General features: G+C 42.9%; 1 pseudogene; it reads right to left on the bottom strand.

The window, feature by feature from the left end:
- Positions 1–217: 217 nt before the first annotated feature.
- On the bottom strand, positions 218–22480 carry LOC142073048 (large ribosomal subunit protein eL20 pseudogene; annotated as a pseudogene).
- Positions 22481–25268: the final 2788 nt, after the last annotated feature.

The following is a 25268-nucleotide window of genomic DNA, read 5'->3' as shown; positions in this document are numbered from 1 at the left end:
TCTTCCCAGCACTTTCCTAGTACAGTCTATCTTGCTGTTTAATGCTACCACCTCCTTTCTAGCCAGTTGCTGAGAGAGGCCATTAGCTACAAATACATCATCCTTCAGCTTCGAACTTGAAGTCCACTTGCTAAGCATTTGATACAGTTTTAATAAATGAGGAGAGAGGGCAAAAACACAGCGGAGGAATGAAAATGGTCTCCTGGGAGCAGAGGGGTTTTTTTTCCAATAAGAATTTTATTGTAACACAGAGTAAACAGAAGGTTCTTGCATTTAGAAGAATGTATTTGATCGCTTGGTGGTGAAATGTGGTTTGTGCTGACGACGCAGAACTCTGTGTGGCAGAGGGAACTTGATTGTCGAATCATGGAATTGCTTGACTGCAGATCTATGGCACTTGCTAGCAGCAATCTCCTCAATCTTCATGATCTGAATAGAGTAAGCATGGGCACGATGGCAGGCACCCATATCACGGTAGCACTGTGTAACAGCACCAGCAGTTGTCAAGTCCCTGTATTCCCTGTACATATTGGGGGGTCCACTACGAGAATCATAGCGTAGCCAGATACCAAAGTTTTTCACCCGGAAAGGGGACTTTTCAAATACCTGTCTACAGTACACAATTTCTCCAGAAGACTTCTTCAGCTAAGACACAAAGTACCAGAAACGGGACTTGGCAACAACATGATTAGGAGCAAAGATAGGCATCCGATAGAGGGGTGGTGTTGGACATTTAGGAGTAGGAAGGCATTGCCAACAACTTTGTACTCCCTCAGTCAGAAAGTTATGACTGCATTCTAATTCTGGTAGTTAATGATTGTTTACCCATATCCGTCCCATCCGTCAACTGACTCTTTGAAAAGTGCTACCTATGTTCTAGTAAAGATGTATAAAGCTGCAGGGATTAAATAGCACAGACAATAAATTCAGGTCCTGACACAATTACCTCATTTAAGGCCCCTATGCAAATATTGACTGTTTCTCACTAAATTTTAAAGTACATTGGTGACAAGGGAAGCTTATTCTTTTCACTTTATGGTGTGAAATCCCAACTCCATTCAAGTTGATGGGAATTTTGCTGTTGACTTCAGAGGGGCCAGGATTTCACCTACATTTTCAAAGTTTTTTTCAGACATCTGCTACCATAGAAGCAGATTGTTGCTGGCTCTTCCATGAGTTTGGTGGGTGTAGAGGATCCAGGGGGCCTGGCCTACCTGGTATGTTGGCCACATATGAGTCCGCTATAATTTCCGTCCCTGCACTCCAGAAAGTTCTGAGACTGCTCCCTCTCTACCCCCTCTGGATAGCAGAGCATCCCAAACCGGGAGTGGAGAAGGCAAAGCCATGGGCAAAATTCACATCAGATGCTGGTGCATGTACCAGGCACATCATCTGAATGGTAACATTTCAAAGGAAGTCTGCTGGTGCACTCCATTGCAGCACTGAAATTGAAGTGCAATCCAGTAATGAAGGTGATAGGATAATCCTAGACCTGTAGGGCTGGAAGGGAGCCTGGAGAGGTCATCTCTATCTAAAGGAGCTGACCTTCAGTGCCGGGGGCTCTGCTTCAGATGCCAGTTTGGGACCTTGCATAAAGGTCTGTCTCATCTTTGTGCTGTATTATCCTTAGTCACAGGGCTACATTATGCCTCTCCTACTGTTCCCTTTTCCATGTAATGGCCACTTAGCCTTGGAGTACCCACTTGCAGTATTAGTCAGAGACACATGAACATGGGCTGATTGTCTGGGTACCAGCCAGGAGTGGTGGAAGTATCTTAAAAGTTGGGGTGCCCGAGCCGCTGCCCCTTCCCCCCGAGCCGCCGCCCCTTCCCCCAAGGCCCTGCACCCATGCTGCCTCTTCACCCTCCCTAACCCCCCCCCTTTCTCCTCTCCTCTCCACTCCCTCCCCCGCCACGCACCCTTATGGCCAGTAAACAGTGGGAGGGTATAGCCCTCCTACTTTTAAAAGTTGGGGAGCCATGGCCCCCTGGCCATGCCTGTTCCGGAGCCCCTGGTACCAGCACTTTCAGGTGGGTGTATTTTTGTGTGTTACATTTCCAAAAGGAGGGGCACTAAGATAGGGCAGTTGCTTCTGTCTTGGAGCCCTCATGTTGATATCTGGTATTCCACATTCCTATTTCCAGCCCCTCAGTCTGGCTTTTGTACATCCATGTGCAGAACTGGATTCCCTAACTCCTGCATGAAACTTAAATTGCGCTTCTCATGGTGAAATCATCCCGGCCCTTCCATTCCACAGCAGTACTTGGAGGGCATGTTGCTACAGCTTGAAAAGTAACCCCACAGTCATTTACAACATCACCCCACGGAGTACACAGTACTTTGCATGTCTTCAAAAGATGGTGGTAACTCAGCACGAGGAGCTGCCTACCGGTAGGGTGGCTAGTGGATAGTTTAGGGTTGTGACAGTGGGTAAAGAATTATTCTGATTCTTCATCTCTTATTACTTTAGCAATGGAACATTCCACTTAGACACTGAGACTATCTGGGAGTTCATATATTTCTTCCCTGTAGCATAAGTTTGGCTGCCAAATAAAAGTTGGTACCAATTCAAAGATTAAGTCTTCAATAGATCACAATTCAATATTGTTATGTGTACAATAAGACTGACTATTGGAGCATTATATTCATATTTCTCCCTAGCTTTTGTGTGTGTGTGTTCAAAGAACACAATGAGATGAGAGGTTTTCCCTACAGTGCCATAAAGCTGCTTGATTAAACCGAGACCTTTGGATATATTTTTTTTAATTCTTTGGTTTGCAAGTGACTGGCTCTCAGGAAAGCAAGGAACTGATAGTGCATATTAGACCTAGACACAGTGTGGAGGCCAGGTACAGTGCAAGATTCTCCCAAACAGCTCTGCTAAATAATGCCACCTCAGTTGTGCCCTGCATGTTCCTTGGACTTTCGCACACTGTGACTTGAGGAATATGTCTATACAATTTATAAATTCTCTGTGACATTATGAACTATCTCTATGTATCTGTACCAAACTGGAAACTCAATTTTGTACGTGCAGCCCTATGCCTTCACTGTTCTTTTATCTCCATGTTGGATGTAAATGCCAGGTGTTAGTGATACAGGTCTGACAGTAGGGGGTCATTGATCTCTGGATGGTCCTCTGTTCAAATACAAACATCCTAGAAAATGGACAGGCTCCCAGTAAGGAGAGCTGGTTTGTCAGGTAGAGACTGACGGGCAACAAAGTCACCTGGTCTGTGATCAGCTGAGGAGGCTGATCCAGGAGAACTGGACAGAAGAACAGGAAAGTTGTAAAAGGAGCTACTCTGCTTCGGGTCTTCGGACATTTTCACCAAGTCAGAGGGCAGCTGCTGCAGAAGCCTGATGAAGCAGAGAGTACCCTACCTGGTGAACTCAGATAGGGGCATTGTTCAGGAGGTTTGTTTTCTTAATGATCTGTATTCTCTGTGCTTTATCTCCTAAGTAAAGAGCAGGTCCTATTGAAAATAGGAACGCGTACATTTTGTTCTTACTATTTTTACCATGAGAAATAAGGAAGCTTTTCATAATGAAATCCAGCAATTCATTTGTATCCTGTTGCATATAGTAACAGCTCTTGGGTATGGAAGGATGGGGAGATAGATGAATGGTCAGACCAAAATCTAGTGAGTATTTCACTGATTATTTACTCATTCTGAGCAACTTCCTTGTTAAGAGCAGCAATTGGACCTTAGTTCGCTATGCAAAGAGCCAAGTTATGCAACTGCACAGAGCAGCAATGCAGCAGGGATAGATTGGGACTACATGATTTCTGTGTAGACAAGCATAACATACAGTCAAGCAATATACACTTGTGGATAGCACTTTAATCACAATATTCTTTGAACCGATATAGGTGAATAATACATGAGCTGACATCACTTTACAGCCAAATAGTTACTCTACAGTCATCTACCCTCAATGCATAATAGCAAACAAACCACAAAACTTTAGACTCTGCCCTCTTGTGGAAATAAGCCAAAGTGGACGGAGTGTTGCAGAATATACAGATAGCTGTTTTGTTTTTTCTAGCAGCCACAGTGCTGTAGTTGCAGGCTGAAGCCAGGCTGCTTTGACTATAATTTAGAGGTATGGAAAGAAAAGAAAACCAAACGTTCTGAGTGGGCCGATTCCTCCCATTTGTGTCATTCCCTATTATGCAGAAGCACTTCTGAGTTTTAATAACCAGTCTTCAAAGCGGAGATTTAAGGTCCAACAACATGATGTGACTGACTTAGTCTAGTAACAGGAACACTAGACACTGTCTTGATAAGAGTAGAAAGCTCATGGTGGTAAATACTGTTTTTCAAAAAAGCTTCGTGTAGGAAAATAGATTGCGCCAACTGGAAAACCTGCTGTTTCTATCACAAAACCAAGTTTGTCTGGGATAGGGCAGAAAAAGGATCAAGAAGTAAGACCCAGGTGTAGACATTAAGGGCAGAAGGGTGACAGGAGAATAGATACATAGGTATCTTGTTTGTGCTGGGTTCTAACCAGCTAGACCTTGCCCGTGCCTTGCGGACTGCTTGGTTCCAACCTGGGGCATGAGTGGCCTTGAGAGAATTCAAAGTACATCTCAAATGGGAAGAAAACGCTTATTCCACACTCTCCTCCTATCATGGCTCTGTCCTGAATGAATCCTTTTTGGCACCTCTGTCCTTAATTCCCTCTGTGTCTCATGAGCCCTTTGCCTCACTGGAACACAGAGGTAGAGCAGCTGAAGTCTCTGACATTTTATCCAGAACTGGTTCTTTCCTCTGCTTTATCAACCAAATATAAAGGCAGAAAATGTCGGGGAGATAAAAAAATAAAATCAGCTGCTCCTGCTTTTCATCTTTTGTCTTCAAAGAAAAGAAAATAATTGATCTGAGGATGTAAGTATCTGCTTCTTTGAGGTGTCCCGAGGCCACACTGGCTGTATAAGCCTTTTTACTCCCCTTTAATTACTTGTAATTATGTTGTGTAACTTGTGAAGATACATACTCAGTGTGGGCGAAATGCTGCTCTTTTGCACAAAGCCTGAATTAAAGGGCGTTGGACAGCTGTCCAGTACCCTCCACCGCACTATCCACAACAAGGAGGCAGGGTACAGATTTCTGCACACTCAGGTTGTAGGCTTTATTACAACACCAGGTGGTGTTTGTGGCCAGTGGATCTGCACGTAGACCAAGTCACCGCGCCCCCACCGCAGTCCTTCTCGGTGCTCCCAGAGGAGGCAGTGGAGGGGCATCTGGTTCTCAGCACAGCAGAAACATACGGATCCCACCCTTCCATAGGCATAGGGAATTGGGTGCTGTCTGCTTGAAGAAGTGAAGGACCATTAGCATTTCCACTTGTCTGCATTACCCATTTCATTCCTTAGCCTCACCCCTTCCTCTACAGCTCTCATGCTGTGGTACTTCCAGAGAAAAGGACTAATTCTAGCATCCTAAACCAGACACATTTCTGTCACTCACAGATGTCTCCTGCTGGCATGGTGTTGTCAGCATACCGGCTTCCTCTAAACTAGAGTCAGACTAATATGAATGCAGCTGGAGAGCCATTCTGTTATATATTGGAGTCACACTGAGATGCAATAGTTGGGCAAAATCCTGAAGTCTTTAGCAGGCCTCACTTGGGCAAAACTCCCATATTGAAGTTAATGTGTTTTACACAAATAAGGGCTGCAAGATTTCTAGCGGCAAATAATAACCCCCCCCTCCTCCCCAAAGCAGAAAGTTTTCACTTTTTTCCTAGCCGACTCTCACTAAAACGCTGTATGTCTTTGGCTAGCCAATCAAGCTAATGGATGGATTTGTTTTAATTTCCCAATTTTCCTGCAGGGCAGCAACATCTGAATGTTGTGTGATGGCTTGCTCCATTATCCCATGAAGAGAGCCCAATGAAAGGCATTGGAGAGGTGAACATGGGTCAAGGTGCATGACGGATATCACTGCTCCCGACCAACTGAGCTCCATCAGATGCCAGTGGCTATGCTCATGATGTACATTTGCAATGGCATTCAGACCATAGGCAGGAGGAGAAATCTGGGTACAATACCAGGCAAGGCCGAACTCTTCTGAAGAGTTCCATAGCATCTACACCCAAAACAGGCAGGATTTCAGTTGTCTCTCGATTCAAAGCCCACTGAAGTTAAAGGGGATCTGTCTGTTCATTCGCGCCGATGAAGTTTGGACCAGGCCCTTGCTCAGCTCTTACTTGAAAGGTTCCCACGCAGTAAATCACAGGAAACTCAATTGATTTATCTTGGAAGGATGAAGAGCTGTGTCCGCGCTGCTTAGCTTGGAACTTGTGGATTCAGAGAGTCTGCATAGTTCGATGACCACAAAGCTGCCCCCTTCGGCACTAGGATGAATGCAACGTGGACTTTGCAGTGAGGTACAGTTGAGAGGTATGAAGAGTGCTGCAGCCTTGCCAGGACCCTGGCTATTTTTCATTCTCTCTCGTGGGACTTTTCTGTGGTAGCTTCCCATTGAGAGATACCTGTGAAACCAGAGCACGGCTGGAAAAGAAGGAACAAGGCTCTGTGCTTATGTAACTTGGAGCGATGAAGTTGTAGGATCTGCCAAGGTGCAGCAGAAGCCCTTTCCATTCCTTTCTGCCCACTGTGTCACCATAGCTCCACACGTCCTGCCTCCTTCGCTCGTACCTGGCGGCCTTCTTCACACCTCCCTGCTGCGCCACAGGCGGCCTATTTCTCAGCCTGTTGTAGTTTCTGAAACAAGCTGCAATGGGGAATCAAAACATTCTGTGAAAGAGCTTGATTTCCCGGAAGGATTGCTGTCTCCATTTCCCAAAGGGGCTGGAATGAGAGAGGCCTCTGTGCTCGGACCGGGATCCTGCTCGTAAAAACAAGAAAATAAAACAAAACAAAAAAACCTTTTAAAACTCAATGGGAGGAAACCTGAACTTTAAAAAGCAGCACTGCAATATGTATGTTTTTAGCTCTGCGTGTAGAAGGCCCAAGCAAGCTGTTTAATCCTGCAGCTGAAGCATGGAGAAGACAGACGCACAATGTTGCTTTTATTTTTCCCTTAAGCTGGATGAGTAGCACATGGTAACTAAGTCTGAATGCGTACAGCACTGCCATTCGGAATTAAGTAGTGCCTCTTAAGTCCACATGAGCTATAGGCAGGCCTTCAGAGGATGACTGGATTTTGCAGTTAATCAAGTATGCACAAAAAGGGGGAAGCCTCCCCAGAGTAGTGGTGGAAAAAGAATGAAAAGCCAGCCTCCTTAAGTCTGTCTCTAAATCCATGAACCCACATGTGCATAACTCTCAACCATAAAGAGGTAGGTATGTCTCAGCTCAGGAAACTTAGCAGTAAAGCAATAAGTGTTGAGCAGAATCAGATTTATTATGAGGAATTATACCTTTCCAGTAATCAAAAGAACCAAATTATAAAAGGCCTCTTCTACCCCCTCTCAAAAGCATGAAGGTTAAAACAGTATGAAAACCCCACCATTCTCCCCATCTGCCCAGGTAACCTGCCTCAGGTTTCTGTTTTCCCCCTGGCTTTCTCAGGTTGGTATGATCTGAAAAGGGCCTGTAAGGTGAAGATGAGGAGACTTGCCATCAGGTGAGATTTACAGCATTACCCAGTGAAACCTGCACTACTTGAGCGAAATAAAAAAGCATTCTTTTTCCAGCCAGGCACACTAAATCCAGCCAGTTTCAGTAAATAAAGCAGAATGCTGATGAAAAATTGACTGTGGTAGTAATCTGGCTGTTCTGACAGTCAGCAAAGTCTACAATGACCCTTGAAAAATTCTTCCCTTTGATGTCCTTGTGTGGCACTGCACTATGGTCACATCTGTTACACTGGATGTTCTGCACTACGTATTGAGGATTGCTGTAAAAATGAAACAATTCTCAAATAATCACAACAAAGACAGTATTTTTCTCTTGTGGAAATTGCCATGCGAGAAAATGCACCAATGCTAACAGACTGCTTTTCTTTTTTTAATGAAGACCTATACCCTGATCTCCCGTTAGCTCTGGAGTTTGTGACAAAATGAGCTACGAGCAAGCCTGCCAATGCACAACGTGTTGTTTAAGCTACATAATACATAACCACATTACTAATAGCTAGAGAGCCATGTCTCTCCTATCATGTACTAGAAGAGTATTAGTAATATTGTCTGAGATTTTCAAAGGTGGGATTTAGATGCCCTGTTCCCATTAAATTTAATGGAAATTACACACCCAGATTCTACCCATAATAATTTTTTTACATGCCATCCATCACACAGAGAGAATCAGTTATATGAAGGATTCTAGGTTGGAGGCTAGTTAGTTTCTATAAGTTGTGGATTTGAAACAGACTACTGGATCCAGATCTCCTCAAACACTGGGGCAGTTTGGATCTGGATTCGATTTCAGCTATCTCTGTAACATGGGTTGGAATAGTGATGCTGGATCCAAACCTCTTTGAGCTTTGAAAGTTCTAATCCATATTCAGACTTCATGGTGCAGGCCCATGTTTAGTTTTTAACATGAGAGTTAAAGTGAAAGTCAGTCGGGGAGGATGAAGTGGATGGGACAGCATATGTGAAAGCAACCTATGGAGAGTTGTGGGGTGGGGACAGAATGAAGGCCATGAACTAAGTTTCATGTTGCCAGGGTCCATATAGGTCACTTCTATAGTGTGCGTCTAGGTGGATTCACATCTCCAAGTTTTGAATGCACTTAATAACAAACAGCAGATATTTTTTTAAGTGTAAACAAAGCTAAAGATAACATGCTTCAGCTTTAACTGTGGCTTCCATTGTCACTTTTCGAATCTACCATGCTCTTAATATTGTTTTTTTGTTTTGGTGTTTGCACGTATTGTTGAATTTGTGATTTTTTTCGTGAGAGCTGGAACTTAGGTTTTGTTTGCTAGTGTTCTTAGATCACTGTACTTAGGGTGCTAAAGTGGCTAACAAAGCTAATAGTCAATTGGCAAAGCAAAATAACCTACAAAGTGTGAAGCAGAATTCACATCAGCATTAATCCAAATTTCAGCCAATCCAAGCATCTGAAGTTCCTTTTTTCCAAAAAGAAAAGGAACTATGTGAAATGGGTCCCTGTCTTCAATGTATGTTTATTAAATCTTTCAGTGCCTCACTCCTCATTCTCACAGAATCACAGAATATCAGGGTTGGAAGGGACCTCAGGAGGTCATCTAGTCCAACCCCCTGCTCAAAGCAGGACCAATCCCCAATTTTTGCCCCAGATCCCAAATGGCCCCCTCAAGGATTGAACTCACAACCCTGGGTTTAGCAGGCCAAAGCTCAAATCACTGAGCTATCCCTCCTATAAAAAGGTATTTCTTCCACCCTTTGTCTTTCTTGTCTACTTAGATTGAAAGTGACATGGTAGGTTGTGAAGGGAATTCCATGCAGCAAACAAACAAAAGGGGACATTTCTTCACACAGTGCACAGTCAACCTGTGGAACTCTTTGCCAGAGGATGTTGTGAAGGCCAAGACTATAACAGGGTTCAAAAAAGAACTAGATAAGTTCATGGAGGATAGGTTCATCAATGGCTGTTACCCAGGATGGGGAGGGATGGTGACCCTAGCCTGTTTGCCAGAAGCTGGGAATGAGGACAGGGGATGGATCACTTGATGATTATCTGTTCTGTTCATTCCTTCTTAAGCACCTGGCATTGGCCACTGTCGGACGACAGGATACTGGGCTAGATGGACCTTTGGTCTGACCCAGTATGGCTATTCTTATGCTGCTGTGCGGAGGCTCAAACTGGGAACTGTAGAAGTTGGCAGGAAGAGGGAGCTCTGAGATTTCCCCCTTTGTCTTGTTCAATAGAAGACTTGTTGTTTGTTTGTGAAAAGTTGTTTTATTCCCCAGCCATACAAAGAGAAGTGTACATTACCCAGACAGATGAACTAATGAGCTGAACTCTGTCTGGGCCCTGTGGGCAGGAAGTGAAACATGAAGTTGCTACCCTTTCTACAAGCATTTTAAGGTTGAAGGAGCACAGAATTGGAACACTCTACTTCGCAGAGCTAGGGCTAACCTCAGCTGGCATTTCTCCATTGTGTCACCTTGGGAGAGAAACAATAGACTTGCACTGAATTTTGATGGCAGTTTTTGGTGGAGTATAAGAGATGGCACATAAGATCAGGAGTAGATTTAAGAATAAGAGACCAGTGGGCAAATGAACTAGATGAGGAGAAGGGTGATCCAGTAGAAAGGCCCTAGGCTAATGAAAATGTGGTCCTCTCAGATAAGACCGTAAAAAAGCAAGGATATGTTTAAGATTGCATCCCCAAGGGGAGAGAGGTTAGAGTGATGCATTTGTCCTTTCCGAGGCATGGAGTCAGATTAGCTGCAGTAGTTCATCCACCATAAATGGGTGCTGTGCTCTTTTAAATATCAATGGCAGGAGAAGGGAATTGCTTGCAGCAGTTGACAATTTATGGTCTGAATTATGTGCAGTTGTTTCTTCTTCAAAATTTTATGTACACCGAATGGAAGCGTATTGCTGAGACTGCTACTACCTAGGGGTAGATTAAAATTTCGTTTTTAATACTGTTTAATAGACTGAAATGGACACTCAGTAGTAAAAAGCCTTTTAGCGGGATGGTGAAGACAGTGCTTTATTCAGAAGCAATTTGCTCAGTTTAATTACAAATCCCCTCCGCATAGCCCAAGCTGTTGCTTTCCCCCCATTTCTGGTAGTTTCCCCAACTTTAAAGTCTCAAGAATGTACCATGTCACAAAGCCTTGATGGGGAAACACTGACTCCGTGTGTGAATTACTCAGAGGACTGATCTCACTTGAGACAGCTGCATCATCATTTAATGGCACTGCAGCTGGGGGGAAGGCCAAGGAAGAGGCAATGGTACCAATTTATTGATTATAACATGTGTGTAATCAAAGCTTCCCTCCTCTGCTGTATTACTGTGCGATTGACAATGAGTGCATCATTGGAGCAGTTTATTATTGTGATCCTTGTAGCAAAGGGGAAAGTGGGACACTTTGAAAATGAAGAGGGCAGAAATGTTGCATTGACCCCTAAGGGTCACATGAATGTGACCTGTTCTGAGTGTGGTAGAAAATAATTCAGGTGTGATGGGGTTAACAGCACCAAGTAGAGTCAACAGTGGTTTCATGCATGTACTACTTCAGAATGTTTCCAGCATGGGTTTGTAGCAAGGAAATCCTAGGATGCAGTTGTTGCTCTGGGAAAAATCCTTCTTTAGTGAATGAGTTAGGGTAACTCCCAAGAGATACACACCCGCTAATTATCATGGTACACGTTAGATTCTGACACACTGTGCTTACCCTATATACTCATCCTGTATTTTGGGATCTAGTGAATCCAACTGGCTCTCTGAGTTTCAGAGAATCTTGGCCAGGGACCAGGCTTTACTGTAGTTTTGTGATCACCTAGTCCCTAGCCAGAAAATCAAAGAAACAATGTACCAAATGGGGTGGATGGTCCTCATTGACAAATCAGACATCCTGCATTCAAGCCTTTCTCGCTGGAGTAATAGGGCAAAAGATCTTGAGAAGATACCCAACCGTACATTGATTCTGGTGATCAGATGTTAATTTTATCTCATGGACAAGCTACTGGTGTACTTTGTTTGTTTGTTTGTTTTTGTTTTGGCTCCTTATGTTCCTTAATGCATTCTTCTTTGAGTTCTGCAGAAAGGGAAGGCAGCCACCAGTGAATCTGGAACTTGTAGGGTATAATTGTTTGAATTAAACCAAAGGTGGTGTTAGATATATAAAATATGTTAATTTTATATTTTAATAGGAGACTAAGAGGTGCATAGTGTTGTCGACCGGATCTGTGATGTTGTTGTACAGAATGAAACTACCAGGACTGTAAAACTGGTAAATACAACCTTTCTCTCTGTTCTGTTAGAAATGATTCAATAAAACACCTCAGAACACTTAATCTAGAACAGAAAACTTAAAACATAAGAGACTATAATAGTAATAGTGTTGTCCATGGATCAGTCTTTTTCTGGCGTCAGGTTTGATTGGTTCATGTACAGCTTCTGCCACACAGTCTTCTGGGAATGAACATTTTGTTTTTAAATAAATAATCTGTGGACTGAATTCAGTGGATCAGTTGGGGAGGGTTCTGTTCTCAGTTACGGCAGTGTTAGGGCCCAATGCCTGTTAGACTATTTGCAAGAATAAAGACAATGGGTCTGATCAAAGTCCATTGAAGTCAATGGAAAGGCTCCCATTGACTTCTGTGACCTTTGGATCATACGCTATTTGCTTGAATAAAGGAGTCAGTATCAAGCTCTAAATCCAGAGTTATTCACTGAGCCCAAAGGAGCAATTCTGAATTTACACTGGTGCGAGTGAAAGAAGAATTTGGCCCGTTATCTTTATTACAGCATGAAGCAGAGATTAACCATTCAGTAGCATTCCTCTCTTCCCACAGTTCTCGCTCTCTTGTTATTCACAAACATCCACTGGGTATGAAAAATAGGTTCTTTCAAATGACTCGTATAGTTAGTCTGATTTATAGCAATGCTGGGCTAGTGGTTGTAAGAGAGACTGAACAAAAGAGAGAATGGTTGTAAAATGCTGCCTTTAATTTATTATCCTGGATGGCAATCTAACGGATTCTCCATGATGTGCTCTAGCACTAATAAAGGAATTCTGCAGTATTATTATAGCAATTTTAAATCGATTCACTCAGTAAACGCTGCTACAGCACTGCAGGAGTAAAGTTATAGATATTACTTAAAAAAAAAAAAGACACTCAAAACCCAGGCCTGGGTTTTCATCACCATGAAGATGTTAAAATGAAACTGCAGCCAGCAGAATGCACCTTAGGAAACTGGTGGTTGTGTGGAGAGAGGAGAATAACATGAAAGGCGAAGTTTCCACTCCAAGGTTATCTTTAGGCTCTGGAGCACAATACACATTCTTCCTCCTATTTTGCTTTTCCTGTCACTGCTCAAGTGCCCTCCTGGCCGAAACATCAGATCTAATCATAATTTTGCTTTGTAGAACAGGTATTGTTATGGAACAAGCCGTCATTATAGCAGCCAGAAGGCAAGTCTAGACCTTGAGTAAATTAAAAGCCACTGCCTGGGGTTAATGATGAGTTCAGCCTTCACGGCCAACAGAAGCCAAAGTCTGACATATATACAGCACATCTCACCATTGAGTTAGAGGACTGTCATAAATATAAAGGGAAGGGTAAACACCTTTAAATCCCTCCTGGCCAGAGGAAAAACCCTTTCACCTGTAAAGGGTTAAGAAGCTAAGATAACTTCGCTGGCACCTGACCAAAATGACCAATGAGGAGACAAGATACTTCAAAGCTGGAGGGGGGGAAAACAAAGGGTCTCTCTGTCCGTGTGATGCTTTTGCCGGAACCAGAGCAGGAATGCAGGTCATAGATTCATAGATTCATAGATATTTAGGCCAGAAGGGACCATTATGATCATCTAGTCTGACCTCCTGCACAATGCAGGCCACAGAATTTCACCCACCACTCCTAAAAAAGACCTCACACCTATATCTGTGCTATTGAAGTCCTCAAATTGTAGTTTGAAGACCTCAAGGAGCAGAGAATCCTCCAGCAAGTGACCCGTGCCCCATGCTACAGAGGAAGGCGAAAAACCTCCAGGACCTTCCAATCTGCCCTGGAGGAAAATTCCTTCCCGACCCCAAATATGGCGATCAGCTAAACCCTGAGCATATGGGCAAGATTCATCAGCCAGATACTACAGAAAATTCTTTCCCGGGTAACTTGGATCTTACCCCATCTAAAAACCCATCACAGGCCATTGGGCCTATTTACCATGAATATTTAATTACCAAAACCATGTTATCCCATCATACCATCTCCTCCATAAACTTATCGAGTTTAATCTTAAAGCAAGATAGATCTTTTGCCCCCACTACTTCCCTCGGAAGGCTATTCCAAAACTTCACTCCTCTGATGGTTAGAAACCTTCGTCTAATTTCTAATCTAAATTTCCTAGTGGCCAGTTTATATCCATTTGTTCTTGTGTCCACATTGGTACTGAGTTTAAATAATTCCTCTCCCTCTCTGGTATTTATCCCTCTGATATATTTATAGAGAGCAATCATATCTCCCCTCAACCTTCTTTTAGTTAGGCTAAACAAGCCAAGCTCCCTGAGTCTCCTTTCATAAGACAAGTTTTCCATTCCTCGGATCATCCCAGTAGCCCTTCTCTGTACCTGTTCCAGTTTGAATTCATCCTTCTTAAACATGGGAGACCAGAACTGCACACAGTATTCCAGGTGAGGTCTCACCAGTGCCTTATATAATGGTACTAAAACCTCCTTATCCCTACTGGAAATACCTCTCCTGATGCATCCCTGTAAAGAGTTAGTAAGCAATCTAGTTAGATATGCGTTAGATTCTGTTTTGTTTAAATGGCTGGTAAAATAAGTTGTGCTGAATGGAATGTATATTCCTGTTTTTGTGTCTTTTTGTAACTTAAGGTTTTGCCTAGAGGGATTCTCTATGTTTTGAATCTGATTACCCTGTAAGGTATTTACCATCCTGATTTTACAGAGGTGATTCTATTACTTTTTCTTTAATTAAAATTCTTCTTTTAAGAACCTGATTGCTTTTTCATTGTTCTTAAGATCCAAGGATTTGGGTCTGTATTCACCTATGCAAATTGGTGAGGATTTTTATCAAGCCTTCCCCAGGAAAGGGGGTGTAGGGCTTGGGGGGATTTGGGGGAGAAAGACATTTCCAAGTGGGCTCTTTCCCTGTTCTTTGTGTAACACTTTGGTGGTGGCAGCTTTTAACCTAAGCTGGTAAGAATAAGCTTAGGGGGTCTTCCATGCAGGTCCCCACATCTGTACCCTAGAGTTCAGAGTGGGGAAGGAACCTTGACAAGGCCCATTTCTTTTTCATACTCTGGTCCATTCTCTAGGCCACATAATTTCCAACTCTTTCGATCACCGTCTCCCCTCACTAAAGCAAGACTGCTCCTTGATGTTCATTCCCCTGAAGAGTGTTAAAGTATTTCTGTTATCGGAGCTGAGATCTTCTGGGTGGCTAGTTTTTCAGTCTCAAACATTTCCACGTTTTATTCCTCACTTGCAGAGATGAAGGGCTTGAAGGATTTCTGCCTCCCAATGTTTGGTGATTGTCTGGGGTCCCCCGAAATGGTGACTCTGGAATAACTGAAAGATGTCACTGCCGTCCCAGCTCAACACTGGCCCCAGCTCAACACAGACATTTTCAGTGATCAAAAATAATAGTTTCAAACATTAGGGAATTATAACAAAAAACAGTTTAAGTTGATAACAAGGCTATGCAAAATGGGGTCAATGAAATTAAAAAATCATGAATATAAAGGTCTCATTTTGCCCAAAGGCAAAACATTGTCTTTTTTTTTTTTTTAGTAAAAACCTAATTTTTTAATGTAGCTCTGATGACTATCAGCTTTCCTATTAAAATATACAAAACTGGGCAAGGTGAAGTCTAATGTTCAAGGCAAACACTCCTATACCAACACAATGATGCTAAACTGCCAGGCAGCTCTGGTATATCTTTAAGAATAGGGAGATTGTGGGCATAGAGACAGGGAGATGGAATACGAACTGCATTGTGTTGTTTGAATCAAGCCGGACACCCAGTCAGCATGTTTTGCTATCACAAGCATGTTGATAGATAACAGCTACAGTAAAAGGAACATTTCAGGCAGGTTCAGAACCCATTGCCCAATTACTCCCATGTATTCACCTTCTAGCTGACTTATCCTTTCTGATTATTCTCCATGAGGGCTCGAAGGGTGATGAAATAGATACAAATTCAGAGTCTACAGGCAGCCTGGGGAGGTGTTTGTTTCCCGATTAACAGGATTTAGGGGGGAAGGCTATGACAGATACAGAGGCAGCAGTGGGAGTGACTCATGTCGTGGAAGACACAATGAAGATGACTGGATGTGGAAGCTGCGGTATGTACATGGTCCTGGAGGGGGTACCTGGTAAGAGTTTTGTCTGCATGAAATGCCATCTGATAGAGCTGATGGAGGAAAAGATCTGAGGTTTGGAGATGCAGGTGGAAAGTCTGGTTGAGTTTAGGAAGGGGTTTGAGCAGATTATGGAGCAAAGACATGAGGTATCTGAAGGGAAAAGCTCAGGCTTGCAGACGGAAGCAGGACTGAGGAATTCTGAGGGGAGACTGGGTGAGGAAAGTGGTCAGTGGAAGCATGTGACTAAAAGAACCATGCAGAGGAAAAGACGGGCTAGTGAAGGAGAAATAGAGCTCAAGAACAGGTTTTCAGAGTTGGAAAATGAAGAAGAGGCTCAGAAAGTAGTCACTGAAGGTGGAAGGGCAAGGAAGAAGAGAAGAGCAGCTAGTCCTATAGGAAAAGGGGAAGAGTCAATGGAGACTATACCAAATATGAGCCCCAGGAGGATACAGGATGGGTTGAAGAGGATTACAAGGGAGAATAGGAATGGAAAGAACTTGCAGCCAGAGGGAACAGGGGATAGACTGGAGAATAGCACCATCACCAGGAAAAGGCAGGTCTATGTGATCGGGGACTCTTTACTGAGAAGAATAGACAGGCCTGTAACCAGAGCTAATCCGGAGAATAGAAGGGTATGCTGTCTTCCAGGTGCTAAGATACGGGATGTAGACCTGAGGTTGAAAAGATCCTAAAGGGAGCAGGAAAGAATCCCCTAATTATCCTTCATGTGGGAACAAATGATACGGCTAGATTCTCGCTGGAAAGTATTAAGGGAGACTATGCTAGGCTGGGGAAGGCGCTTAAGGAAATCGAGGCTCAGGTAATCTTTAGTGGGATTCTGCCTGTTCCTAGAGAAGGGCAACAAAGGTGTGACAAGATTATGACTGTCAACAGATGGCTCAGGCAGTGGTGCTATAAAGAGGGCTTTGGGATGTATGGCCACTGGGAGGTATTCATGGACAGAGGACAGTTCTCTCGGGATGGACTTCATCTGAGTAGGGAAGGAAATAGACTTCTAGGATGGAGGCTGGCACAACTGATTAAGAGAGCTTTAAACTAGGAATCTGGGGGAGATGGTTGGGAGATGTCCAGGTAATCTCCACACCAGATTTTAGCATTGAGAGGGAAGAAAACAAAGTAAGAAAGGATACAGCCGTGGGTAGGAGAATGTATATAAGGAGGAAGGGCAGTGTGGATACCAGTCTAATAGGTTATACTGGCTGTAGAATGACCGTGCCTAATAGGGTACAGAATGTGAGCGAGGCCAAACAGCAAAAATTAAGATGTTTGCTAGGAGCCTTGGTAACAAAATGGAGGAACTAGAGCTACTGGTGCAGGACGTGAAACCAGATGTTATAGGGATAACAGAAACAGGGTGGAATAGCAGTCATGACTGGACTACCGCTATTGAAGGGTATGTGCTGTTTAGGAAAGACCGAAATGAAGGTAGAGGTGGTGGAGTAGCACTGTCTATCAATGATGAGGTAGAATGTAAAGAAATAAGAAGTGATGAAATGGACAAGACAGAGTCCGTCTGGGCAAAAATTACATTGGGGAAGAAAACTATTAGAGCCTCCCCTGGGATAGTGCTTGGGGTGTGCTATAGACCGCCGGGATCTCATTTGGATATGGATAGAGACCTCTTTAATGTTTTTAATAAAGTAAATACTAATGGAAACTGCATGATCATGGGAGACTTTAACTTCCCAGCTATAGACTGGAGGATGAGTGCTAGTAATAATAATAGGGCTCAGATTTTCCTAGATGCGATAGCTGATGGATTCCTTCATCAAGTAGTTGCTGAACCGACAAGAGGGGGTGCCATTCTAGATTTGGTTTTGGTGAGTAATGAGGACCTCATAGAAGAAATGGTTGTAGGGGATAATCTTGGTTCAAGTGATCATGAGCTAATTCAGTTCAAACTGAATGGAAGGATTAACAAAAATAAATCTGCAACTAGGGTTTTTGATTTCAAAAAGGCTGACTTTCAAAAATTAAGGAAATTAGTTAGGGAAGTGGATTGGACTGAAGAACTTATGGATCTAAAGGCAGAGGAGGTCTGGGATTACTTTAAATCAAAGCTGCAGAAGCTATCGGAAGCCTGCATCCCAAGAAAGGGGAAATAATTCATAGGCAGGAGTTGTAGACCAAGCTGGATGAGCAAGCATCTCAGAGAGGTGATTAAGAAAAAGCAGAAAGCATACAGGGAGTGGAAGATGGGAGGGATCAGCAAGGAAAGCTACCTTATTGCGATCAGAACATGTAGGGATAAAGTGAGACAGGCTAAAAGTCAAGTAGAGTTGGACCTTGCAAAGGGAATTAAAAGCAATAGTAAAAGGTTCTATAGCCATATAAATAAGAAGAAAACAAAGAAAGAAGAAGTGGGACCGCTAAACACTGAGGATGGAGTGGAGGTCAAGGATAATCTAGGCATGGCCCAATATCTAAACAAATACTTTGCCTCAGTCTTTAATAAGGCTAATGAGGATCTTAGGGATAATGGTAGCATGACAAATGGGAATGAGGATATGGAGGTAGATATTACCATATCTGAGGTAGAAGCGAAATACAACATGGTTTTACAAAAAGTAGATCGTGCCAAACCAACCTGATCTCCTTCTTTGAGAAAGTAACAGATTTTTTAGACAAAGGAAACGCAGTGGATCTAATTTACCTAGATTTCAGTAAGGCATTTGATACCGTGCCACATGGGGAAGTATTACTTAAATTGGAAAAGATGGGGATCAATATGAAAATTGAAAGGTGGATAAGGAATTGGTTAAAGAGGAGACTACACGGGTCCTACTGAAAGGTGAGCTGTCAGGCTGGAGGGAGGTTACCAGTGGAGTTCCTCAAGGATCAGTTTTGGGACCAATCTTATTTAATCTTTTTATTACTGACCTCGGCACAAAAAGTGGGAGTGTGCTAATAAAGTTTGCGGATGATACAAAGCTGGGAGATATTGCCAATTTAGAGAAGGACTGGGATATCATACAGGAGGATCTGGATGACCACGTAAACTGGAGTAATAGTAATAGGATGAAATTTAAAGTGAAAAGTGTAAGGTTATGCATTTAGGGATTAATAACAAGAATTTTAGTTATAAGCTGGGGATGCATCAATTAGAAGTAACGGAGGAGGAGAAGGACCTTGGAGTATTGGTTGATCATAGGATGACTATGAGCCACCAATGTGATATGGCCTTGAAAAAAGCTAATGCGGTCTTGGGATGCATCAGGAGAGGTATTTCCAGTAGAGATAAGGAGGTTTTAGTACCGTTATACAAGGCACTGGTGAGACCTCACCTGGAATACTGTGTGCAGTTCTGGTCTCCCATGTTTAAAAAGGATGAATTCAAACTGGAACAGGTACAGAGAAGGGCTACTAGGATGATCCGAGGAATGGAAAACTTGTCTTATGAAAGGAGACTCAAGGAGCTTGTCTTGTTTAGCCTAACCAAAAGAAGGTTGAGGGGAGATATGATTGCTCTCTATAAATATATCAGAGGGATAAATTCCAGAAAGGGAGAGGAATTATTTAAGCTCAGTACCAATGTGGACACAAGAACAAATGGATATAAACTGGTCATCGGGAAGTTTAGACTTGAAATTAGATGAAGGTTTCTAACCATCAGAGGAGTGAAGTTTTGGAATAGCCTTCCAAGGGAAGCAGTGGAGGCAAAAGATCTATCTGACTTTAAGATTAAACTCCGTAAGTTTATGGAGGAGATGCTATGATGGGATAACATGATTTTGGTAATTAATTGATCTTTCAATATTCATGGTAAATAGGCCTAATGGCCTGTGATGGGATGTTAGATGGGGTGGGATCTGAGTTACCCAGGAAAGAATTTTCTGTAGTATCTGGCTGGTGAATCTTGCCCATATGCTCAGGGTTTAGCTGATCGCCATATTTGGGGTCGGGAAGGAATTTTCCTCCAGGGCAGATTGGAAGAGGCCCTGGAGGTTTTTCACCTTCCTCTGTAGCATGGGGCACGGGTCACTTGCTGGAGGATTCTCTGCTCCTTGAAGTCTTTAAACCACGATTTGAGGACTTCAATAGCTCAGACACAGGTGAGAGGTTTTTCACCGGAGTGGGTGGATGAGATTCTGTGGCCTGCGTTGTGCAGGAGGTCGGCCTAGATGATCATAATGGTCCCTTCTGACCTTAGTATCTATGAATCTAAACATAAAATATGGTTGCCTTCCCCTCTACATTCCCGTGTGGTAGTTCCTTGACAGTCTCCATTCATGGAACAGGGATAGGTGGGTGACTGATGGGCTACATTTTACATAAGTAGTGGGAGAAGAAGAGGATAGTTTTGCACCAGAACAAGTAAGATCTCTGTGTTTGTCCCCAAGCAGAATGAACACTTGGTGGGTCCAGGTCCGGAGTGACCCAAGTGAGATCCAATACAGGAGAAGTGAATTTTAAAATTCACCTGAGATGATTTCTGTTATGGACTAAAGGAAATGTCCATTTACGGATAGGGAGGAGCCAGGATGAAAAACTAAAGGGCCAGATTCTTAGGCAGTGTAAATCAGTGTAGGTTCACTGATGTCAGTGGCGCCGTCCTGGTTTACACCCACGGAGGATGGCTCAAAGAATGCCGCTAGCTTTTGATTAAGGAGAGTCGGAAGGTGCACAAAAGGGAAAGGACCAGGAAGTAAAATGATGATGATATGAAAATCACCAGAACAACAAAACTGCTCGTAAGAGCTGAAGAGATCTTTTTTTTTTTTCACTACTTTTGAGGAGCTTTTTTTCTCCAGCCGTTCACTTTTGAGACACAAGTACACGTTGTGTGCACTCAAATATTTCTACATGGACCTGTTTCTCCTCTTACATACATCATTCACCACAACTTAAGCTGCTGTAAATAGCCATAGCTCCATGCTGAGGATTTGCCCATTATATAAAGTGCAGTGGAGTTTGCCTGGTGTAAAATGGAGAGCAGAGGAGAATTAGGCTGTATGACTATCGCATATATGCATATGACTATCGCAGTGTGCGCCAGTCCCACGTTAGAATGGATTTTTCCATTGAAACCGGCAGACCAATATAAAAATATAGGATGCCAAACCTGAGAGGCCATTATTTTCCTTGAGTATTAATACATTTCTTGAGGAGCTGAAGGCACATGAGCCTCGCTCTGCATCGTAAGTATGTTAGTGTCCTCGTGAAACATGGCCTGTTATATCTTATAGAGGTCCTTAGCAGGAAATACTACCTCAAACGACCTTCCTCTGTTTTCAATACTTTGCTTGGATTGCTAGTTGCAATAGGCAGATGGGAAAGAGGTGGCGGTTCCGTCCGACAGAATTGCCAGCTTGACTGTATTCTGATCCCTTTCCCCTCACCAGCAGGGCCCATACTTATAGTGGTGCATAAGCTTTACTTTTCTAAAACATTTTGACAGCAAATATAAAACAATAGGTAATTGATTTATAAGCCCCTAGTCAACATGAGCATTATTCCGAATGCATAATTACATTGCAGGCAGCACATCCTTAACCTGGGATATGACACACTTGGATTAAAAAAACCCCTAAGTATGCACAACTGGGTGTCTTGTTTAAATCTGGCTGTGAATTGAATGTAAAATTAGCATTCCATTAGAAATGAAGGAAATACAGGTTGTGCATGTAAAGCACGGCTATATCACTGTATAACTAGGAATGTGACATTTGTATGGCTGCATAAATCGCTGGCTTTATAGAGCAGAGATTGGTGAGAAGACCTGCTATGGGAGCAGAATGGAATAGGTTCCCCAGGGTGGGATGATGGCCTATTGACGTTGTTTTGTCATGCGGGAAATCCTGGCTTGATTTCTGTTCCCATCCTCCTCCTGGGTCAGCAGGGGCCTGGGAGTGTTGAAGACTTTCTGTGTCTGTTTTCTTTACCTGGTGATTCTGTCTAAAAGCACGAAGCATGCAATCCCCACAAAGGACAATGTTCTCCTTGATCTTCTCCCTACCCTCATTACAATTTTTCAGCAGAGTTTTGCCCGGAGCCAGCAGTCTTGAACCTTGTCATTCCAAGGCCTCAGAGCATGTCTGTACCTGATGTTCTGTACCTCTTCTAAACATTTGTGCCAAGGCATTAATAATAATACTTTGTGCTTATACAGATTTCTTCATCCACAGATTGCAAAGCGATTTACATGGGTGGGTAAGAATCATGATTCCCATTTTATCTATGGGGTTATTATAACCATAAAGAAGTGAAGTGACTTGCCTGGGGTCATGTAGTAAGTCAGTAGCAGTCAGGGCTAGAGAACCTAGCTTTCCAGCCTGCAGCTTTGTGTTCACTACACCACAGCTTTGACACTTGATCATCAGATACTTCTGTTGCTTCTCCAAGACACTTGCAGGGGTGAGTGGATGCTGCAGTAGCTCAGGTCCTTCTACTCAGACTGCACCCAGAGAGTCGTCAAGGGCCTTTGCCTTTACCTCTGCCTCCTGTTCAGTGGTCCGGATGCTGCTTCCATTGCAGTCATGCTCTGCTTTCATGTTGTCAAGCATTAACATGGAGGAACTGGAGGATGTGTCCATTTGAACTGGAGGAAGGTCTCCGAGATCTCAAATGGTCGCTCTGACCCTGAGGCAGATCCCTTACTGGAGAGGGATTTGTATAAGAAATGCCATCGTCCTAGGAAGAAAGCATGAGGGAGCTGCAAAGGAAGTCTGTAGCCTGGTGCCAACAGTGTGTATGGGATACCTGTCCAGAATGCTCTCCTAAAAACATGGTTCAGCAGAGAGCTGGGTGTGGACAAAACACAATTGTGATGGCGGAAAAGTTGATGATATTAAACCATGATATCAGTAATTGGTTAAGCTGACTGTGCAGCTAAAGCATGGGTTAATATCATCAACTTTTCTGCCACCACAATTGCTTTTAGGAGTGCGTTCTGAGCAGGTATCCCATAGGCTCTTGGTACCAGCTGCCCATGCTATGGACTCATATGATTATTACCAACATTTCAACAAGAAGGAGGCACATGCAACTTAAAGTACCCCTCAAGTATACTGCTTGTAAAAGCTAAATTCACACAGTTTGTTTCAGATCTGTGTCTGAAGTCACCCTGGATTTAAATTGGTCTTGGATCCAAATAGGAATGCCTTTGCTCCTAGTAAATAAAGCAGATCTTTGTTGTGTTCCAAAGCCGTCAGGAAAAGTTTGCACCTGAACCAGCCAACTTTGCAATATACTTGACCTTAAAGCTGAGCATTTATGTGCTGTTTCCCAAAATAAGCATCAATCAAGTTTGGGAGAATGCCTGAAGGAGTGTGTGAGCCAAATTGAACCAGTCAGGAAGATGCTGTTTTTTAAATCTGCTTTACTGGCAAATCTTCCCATCTCTATTAACGTTTAACATATCCCCCTAAGCCTGGATGCTCTTTGAAGCAAGTTACCAGCTTAATTGGGACTCTTTAATAAAATTTAATACTATTTTTTTAATGAAGAAAGATGAAATGTTGCCTAGAGGGGAATCTGAACTCAAGGTATTTAAAGAAATTATTCTTTGAGAATACCGATCTTTGTCTCATCCTCCACCATTCATTTAATGAAACAACATTAGCATTTTAATATCACACTTGCTCTTTTCCCCCTCTCTTCTTCACTCCTCTGTTTTTTTCTCCCCTACGAAGAAAATTCAGACCTTAAACAGCAACCTCATGTGGTTAAATGAAGATTAATATTCTCTTATTCTTGGAAATGAGGGCTGCAGCTTTTCGCAGACAATTAGATAGATAGCTTTCTCTTACATTTATTAACACTGAACTCAAGTTTTAACGGGCTAGGCTTTAACAGTTACATAATTAATGCAAACTTGGGCGTCTCCAGCGAGGCTCCACATATAAAGCAGCTTTATTGCTGATCTCTTTAGACTATGACCTAAAGCCTGAGTTGATTTTCTGTTCAGACAATAGTGAATGCCCTGCCCCTAGAATAAAACTCTGTTCGAGTGCTGTTGTCAGTGCCCGTGTTTGTCAATGAAAGCTTTAGTACCCGCTAGCAGAGTGAATGAACGAGAAAATTAAGCTTTTATTTTTCACTATGGTGTAATTAAAAAGCATAGCTCTCTATAGCACGGCAAGTGACTGTCAGCTGAGTGTGACTTCCATGTTGAACTGAAATAAAGGAGAAAGTTTCATATTAAAATTTATTTCCTTAGCTGGTCATTTTCTTAGTTTCCGTAGCTGTTACTTCAGCTATTTGTATTTGAACAGGAATTTTCTTCCTCCCCGTTCAGTTTCTTCTGCAGTGAAGTCATAGTGCTGTGTTTCTGATGCAACCGTTGACATGGCAATGAATGATGTCAGAAGGTTAGTAAACGTCACTGAAGAAGGAGGAAGTGGAGAAGGAAGGCGGAAGTCCTGGTTAAACACAGATCTGGCAACAACAACAACAAAATCATGAAACACAAATGACAGGTAAATGGATTGTGTTTTCCTCTGCAGAAAATAGCTTTGCCTCTACACAGAATCCCCACACGTTAGCAAGAGCTTTACCATTGAAGCCAACAATGTCTTTCCTCTGAATCGGTGTATAAATAGTGAAGATTGAACAGAGGAATAGGACAATTTATAGTGGTTTCTTTATTTTTAGTGACAAATCTATTTTTCTTTACCTATTTATCAGTATTTTGTCCTTTTCTTAATTCTTTCAGTACTCTCTAGGGAGCATGGCTCTGTCACACTTTTGTCTGTTTTTTTTCCCCCTCCACCTGACCTTGAGGTCCTATTGTTTCCGGTACCATCATCATCCATTCTTTATGGTTCTTGTAGGATTCAGGGCACAGTGTGCTGTGTTTTTAGAATTCCTTGTGTGATTTTTTGAAGCTTCATCTTCCATATTGTACTTTACATGTGAATTATGGTACTGATCCTTGGAAAAATTCATAAAAATGAAAGGGGAGAAATATGGTCCACAATTCTCCCTTCCCTGGGATACTAGTTTAATTCCCTGAAGTTGATGGAGGTTGCTCTTATGCTTCAGCAGGGAGGAGAGCAGGCTGTAGCCTGCAAGCTGATCTGTGTGATCTCACCCCTACACCCAGCTGGAGCCCTTTTGACTTCAAGATCTGATTACAAGATTGCGACCAAAAGCTGCACTGATTGCAGACTTGATAATTGCCCCCAAAGGTGCCCATTTCACAGACACCCCCAAGGACAAATGTCTGTCCAGTCACACACCTGAAATGTGGCCAACACATGACCGTACACAACCTGACAGGGGATCCATTTGGGTTCATACCTAAAAATCCAAAACTGTAGTGCCCTGCCTTCAATTACA

Source organism: Caretta caretta, chromosome 8, assembly GCF_965140235.1.
Source record: "Caretta caretta isolate rCarCar2 chromosome 8, rCarCar1.hap1, whole genome shotgun sequence".
In the NCBI taxonomy this organism is placed as follows: Eukaryota; Metazoa; Chordata; order Testudines; family Cheloniidae; genus Caretta; species Caretta caretta.
Note: the sequence above shows the minus strand (reverse complement) of the source record. Positions and strands in the feature narration are given on the sequence as shown.